The 24,596-nt window shown below is 46.0% G+C and overlaps 1 protein-coding gene across 3 annotated transcripts in view; it reads left to right on the top strand.

Moving 5' to 3' along the window:
• The first annotated feature begins 1,146 nt into the window (after positions 1-1,146).
• The window catches only part of PPIP5K1 (diphosphoinositol pentakisphosphate kinase 1), a 276,308-nt gene continuing 252,858 nt past the window's right edge, over positions 1,147-24,596 (top strand). Inside the window, exon 1 of one of the 3 annotated variants that reach the window (XM_040414088.1) lies at positions 1,147-1,168. The gene's annotated coding sequence lies outside the window, so the exon portion shown is untranslated. The other 2 variants (XM_040414089.1, XM_040414092.1) reach the window with 2 other exon arrangements.

The following is a 24,596-nucleotide window of genomic DNA, read 5'->3' as shown; positions in this document are numbered from 1 at the left end:
ACGCGTCTGGTACTATCCCCCCAACGAGTGGAGAGCCCCTGCAAGACCGAGGAAGCCTGGACATACTGCTTTTTAACTAGCGAGGTGCCGAAGTGAGTCATTGCCATTACACGGGAGGAAACCATACCACGTGGAGCAAACAAATCTCACTGGCGCCAAAATTCAAGGTTTTCTACCAGCTCTTGAGACCGGAGGCAGATCGAAGATAGGCCGAATATACCGAGTCGAGAGCCCGTGATCCAGCACTGAAAGACCCTCGGGTAAGCTCTTGTACATCTCCAGCAAGCAATCGCTTTCCATTTTAAATACAGCGGGACGCCGCTGTGCGTATGAACAGCCTGACTGTTTTACCATTACATACCTAGGCTGCATATGCTTGAGACTTTGGGACTTTGTTTGAAAATATAGTGGTGATAGAGGACTGTCTGCGGTAAAGGACAATCTATATTACCGCATGAATCCCACATGGAATATTTCATGAAGCACAATCAGTGGATTAATTATATTTTTATTGAATATCTGAACTGAATGTTCTTAATCAATATTGGGATCCATATTTATTGAATGGTTTTATAAAGTATATTGTCGATTGGATATATTTTATAGTTGTAACTTATACTGATTCATTGTTTTATTCTTTATTTTTGTCACTCCCCATCCTATTGTCGGTACCATTTTATTTGCTATTTTATGCTTGCTGCTATTATATTGTCATATTGTTATAATTATATATATTGTTAATAAAGATCCCTATACTTTTTAGAGTGTGCCCCACTTCCATTATTTATTTATTATTCACTATTTTCAGACTGGGTGTTGTCTGATTAGTGGGTGCACCTCTTTGTGGTTCTCCACCTCATTTTAGTGCGACATCACACACTTGTTCAGAAATAAAAAGAACTGAGGCGCTTCCACCGTCCTCACTACACATCTGTCACAGTGCGAGACGTCACTACAGTGTGCGCATGCGCACTACTCTATCAGCTACAGGTCGCTAGTGCTAAGCTTGGGTTGCTGAGGGCGCACGGCACAGCCAAACATGCTGGTTTCCTTGTTATGCTTCTTCTTGCTTCTGATTGGTAAATCCTGCTAGAAGGTCATTTTCTATTGGCTGCTGTTTCTTGTCCGTCTCATAGTCTGGTTAGGCTGCGCCAGGCGGAGGAGGCAGGTTAGTGAATAGAGGCAAATTGCCGGTGTAAATGATCATAATAATAGCAACACAAGAGGCGGGAGTGTAACGTGAGTCAGTGGCGGCGGCCGGTGCGGGCTGTGACCCCCCACCGTACCGTGCACTGGGCGTCATGTCATACAAGTTCTCCCATATAAACAAGCTGTATTAGGTGCCTTGTCACAGCAGAAGCCCCCTGCGGGGTGTGCCCCTCCTGCTGGAAGGCCTCTCATTGTCACTGCCCCGACAAGCTGGCAGGGAGGAGCAGTGGTCATTACCTGCATCCTGCCACCTTATCAAGCCTAGTGCTGGCGCCATCTGCATTGTATACTGGTACAGTCCTGCAGCTATCTAACATACTTTGTGTGTCATCATTTTTAAAATCTCTACTTGCTGTCAGTGAAGGTGCCTAGACAAGAATGGTCTTCTTGTTGAATGTTGTGTTCACCAAGCCCACCAGCAGCGGTCTGTAAAGGGGACGTGACCAGGGGACGCAGCCTGGGGTAGTTCTGTAGCTCTGGGGTCAGTCCTTGCCTTGGGACTACTGCATGCGGTGTATTGTACTTCAGTATGACGAGTATTAGTGAATGTGCCTAACCGGTCCTGGTAATGTCCTGGTTGGGCTATGTTCCCATATGTCATGTGACCTGGCTGAGAATCCGGCTGCCAGAGTTCACCGCACCCATAGCCGGATAGGGCCATGCACCAACGGAACCCTATTGACTACAGTGGCATCTGGCCCCTTTGCAGGATAAATGATGGTTTTAAGCCAAGTAAAAAGTCGTGCATCCAGCCAAAAGCCGGCTTCGATGCCGGAAGGTAGCCAGATTCTCATTGGATCCCATTGTAATCAAAGGGGATCTGGCGGTGAGTGGCTCTATCCAGCTATGGGTGTGGTGGACTCCTGCAGCCAGGTCACATCTCATATGGGAACGTTGCCTAACCAGGACATTATGTGCAGATTCAAGCTCCCTGTGTTCACATTGCACATGTAAACTTAGGATGCATTCACATCTGCCTGATCCGGCACAAATGCTGGAATCCAGTACTTATGCCAGAAAGCCGCCGTATTACCTTCGGACCCCATTGTAGTCCATTAGGATCCGGCGGTGAACTGTATTCCTGATGTGAAATTTGCAGCAGAAATCTGAGACCTTCCGGTGTCTGCTGCAGATTTTGCAGTCTGCATAAAGCATCTTTGGCCCCATTCTGAAACTGCTCCAGAAGAGGCTTGTTGATGCAGTTTGGGAATCCACGTGGAAATCATCGGCCGCCATATGGACTACTTGAAAGCAATGGAAGCTGATTTCTGTGGAGAAAATGAAAATCTGTGCTTAAAGGGTTTCTGTCACCAGATTTAACCCTATTAAGCTAGCTGACATTAGCGATGTGCTAATATCAGCTAAACCTAACTAGCCTATTCCTACTTTTATCTATGCCCCCGTTACGCCAGAAACATACCTTTTATTATATGCTAATTAGCCTCTAGTAGCGGGGGGGGGGGGGGGGGGGGGGGGGGGGGGCGTTGTTCCTGCTCCTAGAGGATCCGTTCTCCCACCAAGTCCTGATTGACAGGGCCAGGCATCGCTCGCATCTGTCTGCCAGCCCTGTGCTCTGGTGAAATCTTGCCCCGCTCAGTATTCGGCGCAGGCGCAGTAAGGAAGCTAGCAGCCGGCGATCATCTTTCCCTCACCGCGCCTGCGCCGAATTCTGAACGGTGCGAGATTTCATCAGAGCACAGGGCTGGCAGACAGATGCGAGCGATGCCTGGCCCTGTCAATTAGGACTTGGTGGGAGAACGGAGCCTCTAGGAGCAGGAACAACGCCACCCCCCCCCACTGCTACTAGAGGCTAATTAGCATATAATAAAAGTTAGATTTCTGGCATAACGGGGGCATAGATAAAAGTAGGAATAGGCTAGTTAGGTTTAGCTGACATTAGTGATGTGCTAATGTCAGCTAGCTTAATAGGGTTAAATCCCTTTAAGATCAGCCATGTGAACAAACCCTAACACAGCTAATTGTAGGAGAGCCCTGGAGATGTGCATTAGTCCCAGACATGGACCTGTCGCCTCTCCTGACATATATGTTAGTAACTACCAGTACTTCTATTCCCCGTGTAGTAAAGATTCTGGAGCATTGTCTGCATTGTGCCATTCCTCCTAGAAGGCTGGGTTCACACTTGAGCGTTTTACAGCGCGTTCAAACGCGCTGTAAAACGCTCAACACATGAAAACCAATGCTTCCCTATGGCCCTGGTTCTCACTTGAGCGTTTTACAGCGCGTTTGAACGCGCTGAAAAACGCCCTACGCTCAAACAAGTTCTTGAGCTTCTTTGGGGCGTTTTGCCGCGCGTTTGTGGCCATAGGACACTGCAGTCAATCACACAAACGCGCGTCAAACGCGCGTTTACTATTGCAAAAAACGCGCATAAAAACGCGCGACAAAAACGTGCGTTAAACGCGTATATCAAATACGCTCAGGTCTGAACCCAGCCGAAAACTATGAATAAGTGGACCCCCGGGCATTACCAGGTGGGGGTCCCTACACAGTCTGACACTGTCCAGTCAGTCCTGACACACGGGAAAGGTAACACCCAGATGGTAATTTTATTTATACATACCTAGGAGGATTAACAGAGGAACGGCAGAACTCAGTTCTAAGACGAGATGCTTCAGAATTGTCATCTTTTTGGGCCTTCAGACATCTTTTTCTTTTTTCTTCAGTTGACACGCTATGTGATATCTTGCATTTTTACAGGACAAATTGTATTTTTTTTTATTTCGACTATTTGGCTATATATACTGGGGGGGGGGGCTATTGCAAAAACTGCAGTTCTACCATTTTTAACACCATGCAGTGTAGAGCATTTCATGATGATCCGCCATCACTTTATGATTGTTGGTGATTCGAGCGCTGTGCTCGGCTGTTTCCATCTGTGCCATAGACTTTGAATGGAGTGACATGGTGCACCGCCATGGGTTCCTCTTCCTGGCAAACGGGCATTTGGACGCCACTGATCTAGCATTTACAGCTATTCAGTTGGTGGGTGATAAATGCTTGTGACTGGAGTACCCTTTTAAGCATCATTTACATAAAGCTACCTAATGCCAGTTCATTCGTACACAGTCAGGTGCCATTGACAGTGATGGGCGGTTGGTTGTTTGTCACACAGGGGGTAAGATCTGTTCTGCCCCACTTGCAGTCCGATAATACGCTGCCTGTCAGGTCTAGTTGCCTGCAACATGGTGTCAGTCATTTCACTTGAGAGTTGGTTCCAAGCCACGAGTGGGCTACAGCCGCGTACAGTCGTCAGGACTAGTGTGAGGCGAGCTTGTGGTTTCAAGTTCGACGTACATGGTTCGAATTCGGGTTATCTAAGAATTCCATTATGGATTCCGCTACCGCCGACCATAACATTCTTAGATAACCTGAATCTGAACCTTGTACGCCGAACTTGAAACCACAAGTTCACTCAACACTAGTCAGGAGCCATGTTGTAGCTTAACCCTCTTACATTTAGACAGCTTAGTGCTAGAATAGATCTGCAAAAGTTCTCACAGTGGCTCACGCTGTATGACAAATTTGGCTCAATGTGGTGCGTTACAGCCACAAACCCCTTTCGTGTAAGCTGCACACCTTGTATAGCGTGGCACAGAAATGGTGTGTCCTTTCAGTGAACGTGGCAACTGGGTTTGCATTGCAACTGCTTTTAGGTGAGTTGGAGAATCGCTTCCAGTTATGGCAGCTCTATCTCCCATAGAAAGGAATGTAGTGGCCTGACAGAGTACACTGAAACAGCCCAACGGCACCCCAGCGCTGACTGAACCAGGCTCCCACTGTAATGGCTGGCATTAAAGATTATTATTCTGGTGCCAACCGCTTAACACCCTAGATGCCGTGGTCAGTAGTGACAGCGGCATCTAGGCAGTTACAAGGAAAGGGCTCCCTGTCGCCATTGGCTCCCCACAAACGCAATAGCATGGTGCAGGTGTGGGCAGCTGAGGGCATAACATGGCTGTAAGTTAATAAATAGAGTTAATAAAGTTTATAAACAAAATTAAATAAAACCACTGAAGTTAATAAAGTTTATTTAAAAAAAGTGGTTTTATTTAGTAAAAGTGGTAAAAAAAAACAAGCGCACACACGTTATCACACCCTGCTCGCCTCAATCCACATAATAAATGTATATCTCCTTGTGAACAACATAAAAATGCAAAAAAAGAATAGTTTTTTTCCTGTTCATACCCATCACAAAAAATAAATGTTTATCAGTCCCATGTACCCCCCCCCCCTCTCTTGGAATGTGGCGAAATACAGAGATGTGCTATTATTGTGCGTAAGTAGTAAAAAAACATTAAAGTACATTGGTATTACCGTAATCGTAACTCTGGTTATGCCGCTCTGTGAATGCCGTAAATTTAAAGTGCAAAAAGAAACTTCTTAATTACTTTTTCTATTGTGACCCAAAAAAAGGTAATAAGTTACATGCACTTCAAAATGGTGTCACTAAAATTACAATATGCCCCACAAACAAAAATCTCTCATATTGTAACGTTGACAGGAAAAAAAAAATCATGGCCAGAAAAAAAAAAATGTTGCCGAACCTCTTATTTCATACTTCTCCTTGGCTGAAAATTTTCCTCAGAAATGCTAACAGGGTGGCAATATTTTGACTGGTATCTTCCGTTATTTTTTGTTGCAAATATGCTGAACAAGTAGTTTTTGCTGCAGAGCAAATTACAACACAGTGAGGGTTTGGGGGCTGAGGAATGGGTGCATGCTTAAAGTAGTTGTCCCACTTCAGCAAATGGCATTTATCATGTGGATGCAGTAAATACCAGGCACTTACTAATGTATTGTGATTGTCCATATTGCCTCCTTTGCTGGCTGGATTCATTTTTCCATCACATTATAAACTGCTTGTATCCCGGAGTTATGACTACCCTGCAATCCAGCAGCAGTGGTCGTACTTGGATACTATAGGAAAAGGAACTGGACCGGGTAGTGCAGGGCATAGTGAAGTGCTTACTATGTTTTCTGTGCGCAGCTCCGTTCCCCCGCTGTGCCCCCCGTACTGGTTTCCCGCCTGGTACGTAAATCCATACCATCGGTACAGGGAGGGGGAGATGGTTGTGTTTCTCAATGTTCGTCTCCTTCTCCCTGGCTGTGACGCTCTCCGCTGCCATTGGGCGAGAAGGGAGAAGGAGACGCCCCTTGAGAAACGCGTCCATCTCCTGCTCTCTGTACCGATGATATGGATTTACATACCAGATGGGAAACCAGAACGGGGATACAGTGGGGGAAGATGGTAAGCTCTGTAACATCACTTCACTATGCCCTACACAACCCGCTAGCTATATGATAATGTCCGGACCCGTGAAAAGTTCTATCCTCCAGGATAGGTCATCAATATCAGATCAGGGTCCGACACCCGGCACCCCCGCCGATCAGCTGTATGAGTAGACGGCGCACGCAGTGTGCACGTGCTGTCTCTCTTCCTGCTGTGCTGCTGCTTTGCCATAGACATAGTAGAATATGGCGACGCAAAGAAAATAAAAATTTCCAAAGTTTTTATTTTAGTATTGAAACATCGCTGTAATCATACTGGTCTGTAAAGTGAAGGGAACAGGTTCTGATGGGAATGCCGTGAAAATGGAACCCATAAAACTATGGCGTTTTATTTTTCCAAATCCACTCCATTTGGCATTAATTTACAGCTTTCCACTACATCGTACGCAATATTAAATGGTGTCATTAGAAAGTACAACTTGTCCTGTGACAAGCTCTAATATAACTATGTGAATGGAAAAATAAAAAAGTTATGGCTCTGGGAAAATGCAAAAATGGAAGATCGCCCGGGGTAAAGCGGATGTTTCTGTACACAAGGAAAACTTAAGACTTGTAGTTTGTACCTTGAGACTGAATCCATTTCACATTAGTCGCTTTCTGATTTCCGAGGCGTTCAGCTCCACCTCATTTAGCAATAATGGCCTCTACGACCGGACGCCCTATAAAATAGGAGCAGGAAGGAAGCTTCGCTGGCACTTTTAGCGTGTATGATGGGGCATTGTGGCCTTTTCCATTTTTGTAGACTGTGAAGACGTTCTCCTGGATGATTAATTACACAAGCTAAAATAGATCTGTTCTCGGCTTTGAGGTTAGAATGGGAATAGGAGATGTAATGGTAGATCTGCTGGTAAGGAAGGGGACAGCTGCCGGCTATGGCAGGGACCTAAGCTTTTATTACACTCCGAGGTGGTGCTGAAGGAGTTAAATCCCATTCTGTGCCCATCTCTTCCTCATAAGGTGAAATCACTTCCTGCATTACGCCATTAGAAGGGCACTTGGACAGCATCAAAGACATATTGTCAGCTAGCCATTTATTTTCAGGTACAGCCAGATGAAACCAGAGCAGCCCAGCACCGCACTATGTGCTCCGTGACAGAGGCCGGCCTTTTGTTTGCGTGCTATTTTTCACCTGTGATTTGTTTCTGGCTTCTTTGTGTGTGATGTGAGACATATTGGTGTCAGGAAATACACAAATGGGGCAGAGAAGCTTTGCCTTAACATTGGCGCGGTCTGCAACACTTATGGGGTCATTTATCAAACTGGTGTAAAGTAAAACTGGCTTAGTTGCCCAAAGCAACCAATCAGATTCCACTTTTCATTTTCCAGAGGAGCTGTGAAAAATGAAAGGCGGAATCTGATTGGTTGCTGTGGGCATTGAAGCCAGTTCTACTTTACACCAGTTTGATAAATGACCCTATTAGTATAATATAATGCAGATGACTTTCCAAGACTTACAGCAGTTCATGTAATAAGTGTCCACACTAGACGGATCCGCTGCGTGCAACCAGTCGGCAGCGTTTTACAGTAGCATCAAAGTGGATGAGATTTTAAATTCACCTTTTGTGCGGATTTTAAATCTTCAGCATGTCAGTTTATGCTGCGGAGTTTCACTGCAACGCATAGGGTAAAATCCACGACAAATCTATTGTAAGGGCTCATGCACGCGACCATAGTTTTGGTCCACATCAAATCCACATTTTTTTGCAGATCACATTCAGACCCATTCATTTCAATGGGGCCGCAAAATATGCGGACAGTAAACCCTGTGTTGTCAGCATCCGGGTTGCTGTTCTGCAGCCCTTCGAAAAAATAGAACATGTCTTCTTCTTGTCCGTTTGGCGGACAAGAACAGGCAGTTCTAGTAGAGGGCAGGACGTACCGATCTGCAAAATGCGGAACGCACACGGCAGGTGTCCATGTTTTGCGGATCGGCAATTTGTGGACCGCAAAAATGGCTACAGCTGTGTGCATGAGCCCTAACACTTGTGGATTTTGCTGTAGAAATTCTGCCCCATGTGAATAGAACAACTAAGGGTAGGTCCAAATGGGATCGATAGAATTGCTGCAGATTTCACCTTCCGATTTGTGCAGGTTAAAGGGATTGTCCGGGTTCAGAGCTGAACCCGGACGTACCCATAATTTCACCCATGCAGCCCCCCTGATGTTAGCATCGGAGCATTACATGCTCCAATGCTCTCTCTTGCCCTGCGCTGGATCGTGCAGGGCAAGCGCTTTTATTATTTACAATAACACACTGCCGGGTGGCGGCTACCGCCCAGCAGTGTGTTCGGTGACGTCACCGGCTCTGATGGGTGAGCTTTAGTGCTGTCCTAACCGTTTTACTAGCTAGGGCGGCGCTAAAGCCCGCCCATCAGTGCCGGTGACGTCACCGGGTTCTCTGCTGGGCGGAAGCCTCTGCCTGGCAGCCCCAAGGAGAGCCCAGTACATTACCAGAACTCCAGAAAATGCCTTTGCCCTGCCCAATTCAGCGCAGGGCAAAGGAGGGCGTCGGAGCATGAACTGCTCCGATGCTCAAGGCAGGGGGGCTGCCTGGATGAAAATGGTGATATGTCCGGGTTCAGCTCTGAACCCGGACAACCCCTTTAAATATGCAACAAGTTACAGAAGCAAGGGAATGGGATTTTAAAGTATTATCCACATGCTGCGGAAATTAAAGGGGGTCCAAGCTACTAATATTGATGACCTCTCCTCAGTATGGATCATTAATATGCAATCAGTGGGGGTCTGACACCCCTCACCCCCACCAATCAGCTGTTCACTGCAGCCTCAAACACTGGAACGAGCTCTTGAATATAACAGAAAATACAGCGCCTTTCAAAGTGCAGTGGTCATGCTGGGTTAATGCAGCTCAGCTCCCATTCATGTGAATAGCAGATGAGCTGCAATAACTGCTTCACTTTGAAGTTCCAGGGTTGGAGGCTGCAGGGAACAGCTGATTGGTGGGGGTGTCAGGCCCCCACTGATTGGATACTGATGTATCCTGAGGATAGGTCATCAATATCAGGAGCCTTTCAGTCTTGTGGGATAAAAACTGCCCCAGCATTAGTGTCGTGTGTGTGTGTGGACCATTGTAAAATGTATGAATAATATAATATTAAGGGTCCATTCACACGTCCGTGTGTGTTTTGCGGATCCATGGATCCGGGCATCCGCAAAACACGGACACCGGCAATGTGTGTTCCGCATTTTGCGGACTGCATATCGCCGGCACTAATAGAATATGCCTATTCTTGTCTGCAATTGCGGACAAGAATAGGGCATGTTCTATTTTTTTCGGGAATGGAAATGCGGACCCTGAAGTGCGGGTCCGCATTTCCAGGTCCGTGCGCCCCATAGAAATGAAAGGCTCCGCAATTCCGTTCTGCAAAATGCGGAACAGAATTGCGGACGTGTGAATGGACCCATACAGATTAAAAAATAATAAATGTTACTAAAACACAGAAAATCATTGCTTCTGCTGTGCTCACATCTGTGTTGGAGGCTCCAATGCAGACTGTATGAGGGCTTATTTTTAGCGGGACAAGTTTTACTTTCTAATGCCACCATTTAGGCTACTTTCACACTAGCGTTTTTGCTGGATCCGGTAAACACTTCCGTTACTGATAAAACAACCATCTGCATCCGTTATGAACAGATCTGGTTGTATTATCTGTAACATAGCCAAGACGGATCCGTCATGACGCACAATGCAAGTCAATGTGGGACGGATCCGTTTTCGATTGTGTCCCCATTGACTTGCATTGTGGGTCATGACGGATCCGTTTTGCTCCGCATCCCAGGACGGAAAGCAAACTGTAGCATGCTGCGGTTTGCTCTCCGGTATGAGAACGGAACTGAATGCATTTTGGAGCATTCCCTTCTGTTCAGTTACGTTTTGTCTCCATTGACAATGAATGAGGACAAAACGGAAGCGTTTTTTTCCGGTATTGAGATCCTATGACGGATCTCAATACCGGAAAATATAAACACTAGTGTAAAAGTAGCCTAATATGGCATACAATGTAGTTGAAAGCGGGGACTAAAAACCCAGCAATTCCTCCACTGTTTTACGGGTTTTTTCCCCCTACGGCGTCCCCTTTGTGGCAAAACTGACCCATGCCCTTCATTCTCTGGGTCAGTATGATTACAGCAATACCATTCTTCAATACTTCATTCTCTGGGTCAGTATGATTACAGATGTATAGGTTTTTTATGTCTAAATAGTGTTAAAATAAATGTAAACTTAAATTTTTTTTTTTTTTTTTTTTTACATCCCCATAACTTTTTTATAGTTATGTCTACTGAGCTGTATAGGGGCAAATTTTTTACGGGACAATCTGTAGTTTTTATTGATACCATTTTGGAGAGTTTGACATTTTGATCACATTTTTTGGGGTAAAATCGGCCATTTTGACCCTTTTTTCCGTTACGCCATTTGTCGTATTGGAAAAATATTTTTATATGTTAATAGTATGGGTGTTATTGGACACGGTGATTCCCATGATGTTTATATTTTTTGCTATTTATGTATTTATTTTTTTTACTACAGGGGGTGATTTAAACTTTTATATATTTTTTTATATATTTTTAACAGTTTTTTTGCCTTTATGGTTTTGTAGCTCATGTTTGAGGCTACAAAATGCTGTATTTAAATAAAAAAAAAAAAGTACTATTATGTTTATTATATATCCATATTGGTACAGAATTGCTTATTTCTTATGCTTCTTAGGAATTGCAGCTTCAATACCCCGGGTCCCTTCAGAGAGACCCTGTGTATTGAAATGAATTACCAGCATCCTCATTGGCCACAGAGGATGCCGGTAAGAAGCACGGCAGGCCATGGTGTCTGCTGCAGGCGGGATCGGGTGCCATGTCTGCCCATCGCTCCATGGCGATTGTAGCGAAAGGGTTAAAACATTTTTTTCCCCTAGCAATGCGGGTACATGCACTGAACAAAAATATAAATGGAACATTTTCGGTTTTGCTCCCATTTTTCATGAGCTGAACTCAAAGATCTGAAACATTTTCTACTTGCACAAAAGACCTATTACTCTCAAATATTGTTCACAAATCTGTCTAAATCTGTGTAAGTGAGCACTTCTCCTTTGCCAAGATAATCCATCCCACCTCACAGGTGTGGCATATCAAGGTGCTGATTAGACAGCATAAATATTGCACAGGTGTGCCTTAGACTTCCCACAATAAAAGGCCACTCTAAAATGTGCACAGTTTTGCCTTACTGTGGAGGGGTCAGAAAACCAGTCAGTATCTGGTGTGGCCACCATTTGCCTCACGCAGTGCAACACCTCTTCGTCCCATAGAGTTGTTCATTGTGGCCTGTGGAATGTTGGCCCACTCCTCTTCTGTGCGAAGTTGCAGAATATTGGCAGGAACTGGAACACGCTGTCGTATACACCGATCCAGAGCATCCCAAACATGCTCAATGGATGACATGTCCGGTGAGTATGCTGGCCATGCAAGAACTGGGATGTTTTCAGCTTCCAGGAATTGTGTACAGATCCTTGCAATATGGGGCCGTGCATTATCATGCTGCAACATGATGTGATGGTCGTGGATGAATGGCACCACAATGGACCTCAGGATCTTGTCACGGTATCTCTGTGCATTCAAAATGCCATCAATAAAATGCACCTGTGTTCGTTGTCCATAACATATGCCTGCCCATACCATAACCCCACCATGGGCCACTCGATCCACAATGTTGACGTCAGCAAACCGCTCACCCACATGACGGCACACACGCTGTCTGCTATCTGCCCTGAACAGTGAAAACCGGGACTCATCCGTAAACAGAACGCCTCTCCAACGTGCCAGACACCATAGAATGTGAGCATTTGCCCACTCAAGTTGGTTACGACGACGAACTGCAGTCAGGTCCAGACACCGATGAGGATGACGACGAGCATGCATATGAGCTTCCCTGAGACGGTTTCTGACAGGTTGTACAGAAATTCTTTGGTTATGCAAACTGATTGTTGCTTCAGCTTTCTGGGTGGCTGGTCTCAGACGATCATGGAGGTGAACATGGTGGATGTGGAGGTCCTGGGCTTGTGTGGTTACACGTGGTCTGCAGTTGTGAGGCCGGTTGGATGTACTGCAAAATTCTTTGAAACTCCTTTGGAGACGGCTTATAGTACAGAAATTAACATTAATTTCATGGGCAACAGCTCTGGTTGACATTCCTGCAGTCAACATGCCAATTGCACGCTCCCTCAAAAGTTGTGGTATTGTGCTGTGTGATCAAACTGCACATTTCAGAGTGCCCTTTTATTGTGGGCAGTCTAAGGCACCCCTGTGCAATATTCATGCTGTCTAATCAGCACCTTGATATGCTACACTTGTCAGGTGGGATGGATTATCTTGGCAAAGGAGAAGTGCTCACTAACACAGATTTAGGCCTCATGCACACAACCGTGGTGTGTTTGGCGGTCCGCAAAACACGGAATGGTGTCCGTGCGTGTTCCGCAATTTGCGGAACGGCACGGACAGCCTTCAATATAAATGCCTATTCTTGTTCGTAAAGCGCGGAAAAGAATAGGAAATGTTATTTTTTTTTTTTAGCAGGGCCACGGAACAGAGCAACGGATGCGGACAGCACACGGAGTGCTGTCCGCATCTTTTGCGGCCCCATTGAAGTAAATGGGTCAGCATCCGAGCCGCCAAAACCGCGGTTCGGATGCGGACCCAAACGACGGTGCATGAGCCTTAGGCCTCCTGCACACGACTGTTGTGTGCATCCGTGGCCGTTGTGCCGTTTTCCATTTTTTTTTCGCGGACCCATTAAATGGGTCCGTGGAAAAATCGGAAAATGCACCGTTTTGCAGCCGAGACCGTGATCCGTTTATCCTGTTCGTCAAAAAAATATGACCTGTCCTATTTTTTTGACGGACAACGGTTCACGGACCCATTCAAGTCAATGGGTCCGTGAAAGAACACGGATGCACACAAGATTGGCATCCGTGGCCGTGATCCGTGGCCGTAAATTAGTTTTTATACAGACGGATCCGAAGATCCATCTGCATAAAAGCTTTTTCATAGCTGAGTTTTCACTTTGTGAAAACTCTGAACCGACAGTATATTCTAACACAGAGGCGTTCCCATGGTGATGGGGACGCTTCAGGTTAGAATATACTAAAAGAACTGTGTACATGACTGCCCCCTGCTGCCTGGCAGGTGCTGCCAGGCAGCAGGGGGCAGCCCCCCCCCCCCCGTAGTTAACACATTGGTGGCCAGTGCGGCCGGCCCCCCCCCTCCCTCCCCTGTAGTTAACTCATTGGTGGCCAGTGCGGCCGCCCCCCCCTCCCTCCCCTGTAGTTAACTCATTGGTGGCCAGTGCGGCCGGCCCCCCCTCCCTCCCCTGTAGTTAACTGATTGGTGGCCAGTGCGGCCGCCCCCCCCCCCCTCCCTCCCCTGTAGTTAACTCATTGGTGGCCAGTGGGCCCCCTCCCTCCCCTGTAGTTAACTCATTGGTGGCCAGTGCGGCCGCCCCCCCTCCCCTGTAGTTAACTCATTGGTGGCCAGTGGGCCCCCCTCCCTCCCCTGTAGTTAACTCATTGGTGGCCAGTGGTCCCCCCTCCCTCCCCTGTAGTTAACTCGTTGGTGGCCAGTGAGCCCTCTCCCCTCCCTCCCCCTCCTAATTAAAATCTCCCCCCCTATCATTGGTGGCAGCGGAGTGTACCGATCAGAGTCCCAGTTTAATCGCTGGGGCTCCGATCGGTAACCATGGCAACCAGGACGCTACTGCAGTCCCGGTTGCCATGGTTACTTAGCAATTTGTAGAACCATTATACTTACCTGCGAGCTGCGATGTCTGCGTCCGGCCAGGAGCTCCTCCTACTGGTAAGTGACAGGGGGGAGGTTTTAATTAGGAGGGGGAGGGAGAAGGCCCACTGGCCACCAACGAGTTAACTACAGGGGAGGGAGGGGGGGTCCACTGGCCACCAACGAGTTAACTACAGGGGAGGGAGAGGGGGCCCACTGGCCACCAACGAGTTAACTACAGGGGAGGGAGGGGGGGCCCACTGGCCACCAATGAGTTAACTACAGGGGAGGGAGGGAGGGGGGGGGCCGGCCACACTGGCCACCAATGTGTTAACTACAGGGGGGGGCAGCAGGGGGCAGTCATGTACACAGTTATTTTAGTATATTCTAACCTGAAGCGTCCCCATCACCATGGGAATGCCTCTGTGTTAGAATATACTGTCGGATTTGAGTTTAACGATGTAACTCAAATCCGACGGTATATTCTAACATTGAGGCGTTCCCATGGTGATGGGGACGCTTCAAGTTAAAATATACCATCGGATTGGAGAAAACTCTGATCCGATGGTATATTAACTCCTGACTTTACATTGAAAGTCAATGGGGGACGGATCCGTTTGAAATTGCACCATATTGTGTCAATGTCAAACGGATCCGTCCCCATTGACTTGCATTGTAATTCAGGACGGATCCGTTTGGCTCCGCACGGCCAGGCGGACACCAAAACGACTTTTTTTTCATGTCCGTGGCTCCTCCAAAAATCAAGGAAGACCCACGGACGAAAAAACGGTCACGGATCACGGAAAAACGGAACCCCGTTTTGCGGACCGCAAAAAAATACGGTCGTGTGCATGAGGCCTTAGACAGATTTCTGAACAATATTTGAGAGTAATGGGTCTTTTGTGTATGTAGAAAATGTTTCAGATCTTTGAGTTCAGCTCATGCAAAATGGGAGCAAAACCGAAAGTGTTGCGTTTATATTTTTGTTCAGTGTATGAACATGGGACCAACACAGATGCCTTCAGCTGCCAAGCTCACATGTAACAGGTCAGCCAGTGTCATAGGTACAAATCTGCTGACAGATGCCCTTTAATTTTCTTGTTCTCACAAGCAGTATCACTCTCGTTTGTGGCCCATGGCCCAGCTGGTACATTGGTTCTTTATTATATTGATGACATGATTAGCAGTATAGCATATTTTGCAGTATTTTTCTACCCAATAATAAAAAATGGACACTCAAAAGCAACCAAAACTAGCTTTGACTCCACAGTCCTGGTTAGAAGAAGCCAGTGAGATCTCTTACAGACTGGGGCCGGTGTGAACAGAGCCTTACCATTTTATGTAATAAGGGTGTTGTCCTCATTACCTGCAGATGTAAACGGCAATTTATATCTATAAAACGATTAATTGCAAGTTAAAAACATAATAGCTCGGTTTATGTTGTAAACAGTTACATCAGTATGGAGTGCCTGGTCAATCGCTGCTGTACACACAGTTTTGTCTGCTTGCACTGCGATAACCCACATTCCCCTCTTCAAAGGATGCATGTATTGTCTTAATTCATTCCAGGGCCACTGGTTTATACCCAAGTAACCTATCTGACCCTTTGAAAATCCATCACAGCCCTCCAATGTAAAGGTGCTTTATAAAGTAGACTCTTGGACTCTCTGATATTTTTAGTTACTTTATCCTCCTTTAGTAAGTTCAGATTTCCTTTGTCTTATCTACCGTTCTGTTTTCCCATTGTCTTATAAATTGCTATGGATTATGTATTACTGTGGTATGTGTTGTTGTAGTGGCAGTATTCTGTGCTGCGCTGTGGTATGTGTTGTTGTAGTGGCAGTATTCTGTGCTGCACTGTGGTATGTGTTGTTGTAGTGGCAGTATTCTGTGCTGCGCTGTGGTATGTGTTGTTGTAGAGGCAGTATTCTGTGTTGCACTGTGGTATGTGTTGTTGTAGTGGCAGTATTCTGTGCTGCGCTGTGGTATGTGTTGTTGTAGTGGCAGTATTCTGTGCTGCGCTGTGGTATGTGTTGTTGTAGTGGCAGTATTCTGTGCTGCGCTGTGGTATGTGTTGTTGTAGTGGCAGTATTCTGTGCTGCGCTGTGGTATGTGTTGTTGTAGTGGCAGTATTCTGTGCTGCACTGTGGTATGTGTTGTTGTAGTGGCAGTATTCTGTGCTGCGCTGTGGTATGTGTTGTTGTAGTGGCAGTATTCTGTGCTGCGCTGTGGTATGTGTTGTAGTGGCAGTATTCTGTGCTGCGCTGTGGTATGTGTTGCAGTGGCAGTATTCTGTGCTGCGCTGTGGTATGTGTTGTAGTGGCAGTATTCTGTGCTGCGCTGTGGTATGTGTTGTTGTAGTGGCAGTATTCTGTGCTGCGCTGTGGTATGTGTTGTTGTAGTGGCAGTATTCTGTGCTGCACTGTGGTATGTGTTGTAGTGGCAGTATTCTGTGCTGCGCTGTGGTATGTGTTGCAGTGGCAGTATTCTGTGCTGCGCTGTGGTATGTGTTGTTGTAGTGGCAGTATTCTGTGCTGCGCTGTGGTATGTGTTGTTGTAGTGACAGTATTCTGTGCTGCACTGTGGTATGTGTTGTAGTGGCAGTATTCTGTGCTGCGCTGTGGTATGTGTTGCAGTGGCAGTATTCTGTGCTGCGCTGTGGTATGTGTTGTAGTGGCAGTATTCTGTGCTGCGCTGTGGTATGTGTTGCAGTGGCAGTATTCTGTGCTGCGCTGTGGTATGTGTTGTAGTGGCAGTATTCTGTGCAGCACTGTGGTATGTGTTGTTGTAGTGGCAGTATTCTGTGCTGCGCTGTGGTATGTGTTGTTGTAGAGGCAGTATTCTGTGCTGCGCTGTGGTATGTGTTGTTGTAGTGGCAGTATTCTGTGCTGCGCTGTGGTATGTGTTGTTGTAGTGGCAGTATTCTGTGCTGCGTTGTGGTATGTGTTGTTGTAGTGGCAGTATTCTGTGCTGCGCTGTGGTATGTGTTGTTGTAGTGGCAGTATTCTGTGCTGCACTGTGGTATGTGTTGTTGTAGTGGCAGTATTCTGTACTGCGCTGTGGTATGTGTTGTTGTAGTGGCAGTATTCTGTGCTGTGGTATGTGGTTCTTTTGGGGCAGTATTTTGTGTTTGACTATTGTGTTGCAGACCCCGTCTGCATGTGTCAGCCCTGCTGACTTGTGTTGCCCTGCCTTCTGTCAGTTTGGACCCACCTACAACATTGGGCCACTTTAACTTTTTTTTTTTTCCCCCAGGGCCACTTTAAAGGGGTTGTCAGGAAACATATTCAGCATTTTTGAAACTGACACCTAAGGATACTTTCACACTAGCATTTTTCTTTTCCGGTGTTGTGTTCCGTCACAGGAGCTCAATACCGGAATAAAACTGATCAGTTTTATCCTAATGCATTCTGAATAGAGAGCAATCCGTTCAGTAGGCATCAGGAGGTCTTCAGTTCAGTCACTGTACGTTTTTTGGACGGAGAAAATACCGCAGCATGCTGCAGCTTTCTCTCCGGCCCAAAAAATCCTGAACACTTGCCGGAATGCCGGATCTGGCATTGATTTCCATTGAAATGTATTTGTGCCGGATCCAGCATTAAGTGATCCGGCAAAACGGATCCGGTTTTCCAGTCTGCGCATGCGCAGACCTTTAAAAATGCAAAAAAAAAGAAAAAATACCGGATCCGTTTTTCCGGATGACGCCGGAGAGACAGATGCGATATTTCAATGCATTTGGATCCGTCTGACAAATGCCACCCGTTTGCGTCCGGATTGACGGATACGGCAGGCAGTTTCGGCAACGTAACTGCCTGACGGAATCCTCTGCCACAAGTGTTAAAGTATCCTTAATCTGAGTACTTTTCTAATTGCATGTAATTTAAAAATTTTGCATAGCCACTGAGTTATTCAATAAAATGTATCTGTATAGCGCCACCTGCTGGTTTTTCTTTTTTTTTTTTTTCTTATTTTTGTCTATCTCACTAAGCTGGTCAAACGTGCTCAGTTGACATCTTCAACCGGCACCAGCCATATGTCCTGTCTCAGGATAGGTCATCAGTATCTGATCGGTGGAGGTCCCACACATAGGACCCTCGCTGATCAGCTGTTTGAGAAGGCAGCCAGTGGCGTCACGTTCATGTGTCACGTGACCTAGGAGTAGCTCCGCCCCATTCAAGTGAAAGGGGCTGAGCATGATACCAAGCACAGCCACTATACAATGTACGACGTATGGGGCAGTTTATTCATATTCATGATACATCTTAATAGTGTATAAGCACAGTGCCTGTTCCAGGATCTTCATCTTACCCCTGGCAGGGGCGGACTGGCCATAGAAGCTGGCTCTCAGCTGATTGGCGGGCATCCTGGGTGTCGGACCCCCACCGATCAGATACTGGTGACCTATCCAGAGGACAGATCATTGTAAAAAAAAAATCTCTTAAGTTTTGCTGCTTTGGCCTGTGCCAGTATCTACAGAAATACAATGCGTTCCCAGTTACGACTGATAATTGCCATTCTCTGCAGGATTCGGCATAGACAGCAGGGCTAAAGCAAGTGATCTGATGTAATGTACTGCTGATAAAGTGGAGGATGCCAACACCTGTGCCCGCTCATCATCCTGAGGACATCCCTCCTCCCCACATATACACATTATATGGGGCAGCAGCCCGATATGGTGGTGGCCAGCTGCTAAAGTGAATGCAGTGCAATATCATCGCCTCCTAGGCTGGCAGAGTAGCAGACAACACTGACGTAATCCCTCTTCTCCTCTCAATTGCAAAATCATTGCCAAAACATATCCTTTTCCTTGTCCTTCTTATTGAAATGCTGGTTGCTGTGCACACAGGAGGGCGATGGAGCGAGCTAGAAAAGAATCGGAGCTTTGTGCCGTTCTTTGGATGGGAATCACTTGCCGGAGCTCCCTGTACTAGGTTTGTAATATAAAGAAGGCAGACAACCGAATTCATCACATGTTAAACACAGTGGGTGCTCTCGTTTTTCTGATTTCTATCCAGCTGAAGTAACCTACACTGAATTCAAGGCATTATCTGATTTTGGGCTCCCATGCACACTACAGTATCTATTTTGCGGTCCGTAAATCGCAGATCCGCAAAACATGGATCCTGGCCGTCTGCATGGCATGCCCTTAATTTATATATATATTTTTTTTTTTACCCCTGTAGAAACATCCTATCTTGTCCGCAAAATATCTATATTGTTTGTGGGCTAGCAGAATGGACAAATGGATGGGGACTCATTGAAATGAATCAGTCTGCATCCAGTCAGGAAAAATGTGGATTGGATGTGGACCAAAAATACGTGCATAGGGCCTAATGGAGTAAGTCATAAACTTAAAGGGGGTGTCGGTATAACTCCTCGTTTGAAACTCCCTTCGTTCCAGCGCTGCAGCTCCCAGTAGTCTCCACCAGAAAGTGAGGACATCCCATCCTTGGTCATGAGAAGACTGCACCCAGTCACTGCTCTTGCACATGTGATCACTGAGTCCATTGATTGGCTGCAGCGGTCTCTTGATCACTTCTGGTCTGGTGGGACTTGCTTAAGGCTACTTTCACACTGGCGTTGTTAGAATCCGGCAGGCAGTTCCGTTGTCGGAACTGCCTGCCGGATCTGGCAAACAGTATGCAAACTAATATACTTTTTCCCGGATCTGGTATTTAATTTTTTTTTCCAAGATTTAAAATGAAACCCGCTCCTCCTATATCCCGGCTCATGCGCAGACAGGAAAAACGGATCCGGCAATGCGGCAATTTCCGGAAAGCTTTGTACCGGATCCGGCATTAATACATCTCTATGGAAATTGTTGCCGGATCTGGCAAGTGCGGTATTGTTCTGGGATTTTGTCCGGTCAAATACCGTACAAGGGACGAAACTGAAGACATCCTGATGCATACTGAACAGATTGCTTTCCATTCAGAATGCATTAGGACAAAACTGATGCGTTTTTTTCAGGTATTGAGACCCTTTACCGGATTTCAACACCAGAAAAGAATAACGCTAGTGTGAAAGTACCCTAAAAATCTTTCTTGTACATCGTGTCCCAGATCCCTGCAGTTTCTTCACTGTTTCAGGAGGTGTCTAGCGTACAAGGGCCATTACATGTAGATGAGAGAACAGGCTGTAGCTTGCGTGCATGGCTTTAGTGCTGTGTGTCCCGACACCCTGCTGGTGCTGTGTACACATAGTATGCAGCTGGTTTGGGAAATTCCTGCTCTCTTCCTTCGGTATTGTAATGCAGCCGTTTGACCACAGAATACAGTTATGAGGGTCATTGTCAATCCATACAAAATGTGTGCATAATAACATCCTAGATTATGTTTTGGTCACTGTGCACACACAGGTCATATCATTACTAGATTCTGAGGGTGGCTGTACTCTTCAGATGGTAGACCTCTCATTTGGCTAACAGCTGTTGCTAGTACCCCCCCTTATGTTCTATAGAAGCGGTTCTCAACCTAGGGGTCGCGACCCCTTTGGGGGTCGATTGGCCCTTTCCGGGGGGTCGCCTGAGGCTTCCTATTGTGGGTCGCCCGCACAACGGCAGCGGCCCCTTATCCTCGCGCACAGGAAGTGATGTCCTGCTTGAAGGAGCCTGACGTCTGGACGGGTAAGTCGGGCCGCCTGTCTGCTGAGGTCCGAGTTTTTTCGTTAATGACACCACCGCTGAGCACCACTGCCACCAATGATTTAATTGAGCCTGGCTAATTTTATTTTAATTATTTGGCTGAGCAAGGCTTAATTTATTTGGGGGGACATGAAGCACTTCTGATTTATTTATTTGGGGGACCCTGAGCACTTCTGATTTATTTATTTGGGGGACCCTGAGCACTTCTGATTTATTTATTTATTTGGGGGACCCTGAGCACCATTGATTTATTTATTTGGGGGAAACCTGATGCACCACTGATTTATTTATTTGGGGGTACCCTGAGCACAGCTGATTTATTTATTTGGGGGTACCCTGAGCACAGCTGATTTATTTATTTGGGGGAGACCTGAAGCCCCGCTGATTTATTTATTTGGGGGACCCTGAGCACTTCTGATTTATTTATTTGGGGGGGACTTGAAGCACCACTGATTTATTTATTTGAGGGGTACCCTGAGCACCACTGATTTTTTTTTTTTTTGGGGGGGGGGGTACTGTGAGCACCACTGAGTTATTTATTTGAGGGGTACTGTGCGCACCACTGATTTATTTTTTAGGGGGTATTTGTTGTTTATTATTTATTTTAAAGTTATTTATTTGGTTTACAAATATTTTGTATTTATGCTAAAGTTCTGTGGTTATGAATGAATACTTGTGTATTTGAATTAACATTTGGTGTATTGGTGTCTGTGTGTGTTTTTGGTGGGTCATCATAACAGTAGCAAAATTAGTTATGACGTAGCAAGGAAAAAAATGTAATGGTTGGGGGTCACCACAACATGAGGAACTGTATTAGGGGTCACGGCTTTAGAAAGGTTGAGAACCACTGTTCTACAGTTTTCTGCATGGATGTGGGCAGTACACTGATGAGATCCATGTGCTGCCTGTATTGTCCCCATAGAAATTAATGAGTTTGTGTATATCTCAAATAATACGTCAAGGCACGGACCACATAGATTTCTAGTATAAATTTTATAATAATATATGTCAATGATGAAGATAAATAATAAAAACACAAAATAAAAAATAACAAAAATATTTTGTTTATTACCATATTTTTCGCCCTATAAGACGCACCTGCCCATAAGTAGCACAGAGGAAAATAAGAAACATTTTTTTTCATCAGAGCTCAGCTCAGAGCCCCAATCAGACCTCAGATTAGACCCCCAATTGGCGCCTATTCAGACCTCAGCTCAACACCCCATTGTTAATAAGGCTGATCAGACCCCGAATCAAACCTTAGATCTGATGCCAAATTTTTATAAGACCCCCAATCAGACCTCAGATCAGACCTCCATGTTAGTAGGTCCCCCATGTGAAGCAGACATCAGATCAGAGAAAAATAAAAAATCAACTTACCTCTCCTTCTCTGGCCACTGCCGCCACCTTTCCTGAGACCCGGCGGTTTTCCTGGTCTTACTGCCGTGCTGTGAGCCGACGCAAAACTACTGTACTGTAAAAAAACATTTCCTGAACTCTGCTTCGATTCCAAGTGGTACCTCTAGCAGCCATGTGCAATAAAGGTCAAACTGGGGGGGGGGGGGGTGACAGTTCGACCTTTTATTGCACATTGCTGCACAATCTGACACTATCCAATCAGTGCTGCCAGTGTCAGACTGTGCAGTGACCCCCCCTCCCCCCAACTGGTAACACCCATCATTGCAAATTGCCGGTAATTTATTCATAAATAATAGCAGGACTGCACAGCACGGAGTCATAAGAATAAATGCTGTGGAATGGTTATTACCGGGGGAATGCAAGTAGTTACTAAAACAGACATGTCAGGAGAGGGGACAGGTCCTCTTTAAATTGTAACCCTAAGGTGACTTATGCCCATCTACTACATTAGTCATTTTCGCATGACTTGTGCAAAGCTTTTTTTTCCTTTATGTTTTGTCAAGCAACTTTCCCATGAAAATTGGCTAGACGTGCTATTCTGTTTTTCCCATGGAACAGGTGACAAAAGTTGTGCCACCAAAAAAAAAAAAAAAAAAGGTGCGTCTCCAGGGCCATAGGCCCCTTTCACACGGGCGAGTATTCCACGCGGGTGCAATGCGTGAGTTGAACGCATTGCACCCGCACTGAATCCTGACCCATTCATTTCTATGGGGCTGTGCACACGAGCGGTGATTTTCACGCATCACTTGTGCGTTGCGTGAAAATCGCAGCATGCTCCTCTTTGTGCGTTTTTCACGTAAAGCAGGCCCCATAGAAATGAATGGGGTTGCGTGAAAATCGCAAGCATCCGCAAGCAAGTGCGGATGCAGTGCGATTTTCACGCACGGTTGCTAGGTGACGATCGGGATGGGGACCTGATCATTATTATTTCCCCTTATAACATGGTTATAAGGGAAAATAATAGCATTCTGAATACAGAATGCATAGTACAATAGGGCTGGAGGGAATAAAATAAAAAAAATAAAAAATAAAAAAATATATATTTTTTTAACTCTCCTTAATCCACTTGTTCGCGCAGCCCGCATCTCTTCTGTCTTTATCTGTGAGCAATAGGACCTTTTGATGACGTCACTACGCTCATCACATGATCCATCACCATGGTGATGGATCATGTGATAGACCATGTGATGAACGCAGTGATGTGCTCAAAGGTCCTATTGCTCACAGATGAAGACAGAAGAGATGCGGGCTGCGCGAACAAGTGGATTAAGGTGAGTTAAATTTTTTAAAAAAAATTTTTTTAACCCCTCCAGCCCTATTCTACTATGCATTCTGTATTCAGAATGCTATTATTTTCCCTTATAACCATGTTATAAGGGGAAATAATACAATCTACACTACAACTAACCCAAACCTGAACTTCTGTGAAGAAGTTTGGGTCTGGGTACCACAGTCGGTTTTTTATCACGCGCGTGCAAAACACATTGCACCCACGTGATAAAAACTGAACATCGGAACGCAATCGCAGTCAAAACTGACTGCAATTGCGTACCTACTCGCTCGGGTTTGCCGCAATGCACCGGGACGCATCCGGACCTAATCCGGACACGCTCGTCTGCAAGGGGCCTTAAGGTTTAGGCACATGGTGTGTATTACGTGTGTATTAGGTTCTAGTACAAAAACATGTTATAGAGCTGGCAGCCTCCCTGTTACAAATAGCAGAGCAGCTCCTAACTGTAGGTCCATTTTAGCAGTGCCTTACTGCTAGTCGCCATTCAGTTACATCCATGGGATGGTGTTGGCACAGGCGCCGCTGTGTGCCCATGCCATGCACAGCAGGTGCTGGATGTTACATTCACTTAACATCCCCCTGCAACTGCCAGGATCGGAGATGTCTATGAACCAGGCAGCTATGACACCTTGCAATGTGACCACGGGGTGCCCATGTGTTTTTATGGAAACAAGTGGCCTGGTGAAGTCTACCACATCTTCCATCCGTCCACCTATTCGATCCTGCCAGAGGCTGACATACTGCAGTACAGATAATTATACCAGTGGTTGAGCCCCCTGCTGGTCCAATCTCATCCTGGGACTGAAAGAAAATGGAATAAAAATAAAATAAATTGTCTTCCGTAATAAATAAATAAAAAAATTAGACAGGTTTTCCTCTCCCGTTCTGGATAGGTCATCAGTATCAGTTCGGTGGCGGTCCAACACCTGGCACCCCTGCCGA

This window comes from Bufo bufo, chromosome 1 (assembly GCF_905171765.1).
Source record: "Bufo bufo chromosome 1, aBufBuf1.1, whole genome shotgun sequence".
Taxonomy (NCBI): Eukaryota; Metazoa; Chordata; class Amphibia; order Anura; family Bufonidae; genus Bufo; species Bufo bufo.
This window is presented reverse-complemented; position numbering and strand designations above follow the sequence as displayed.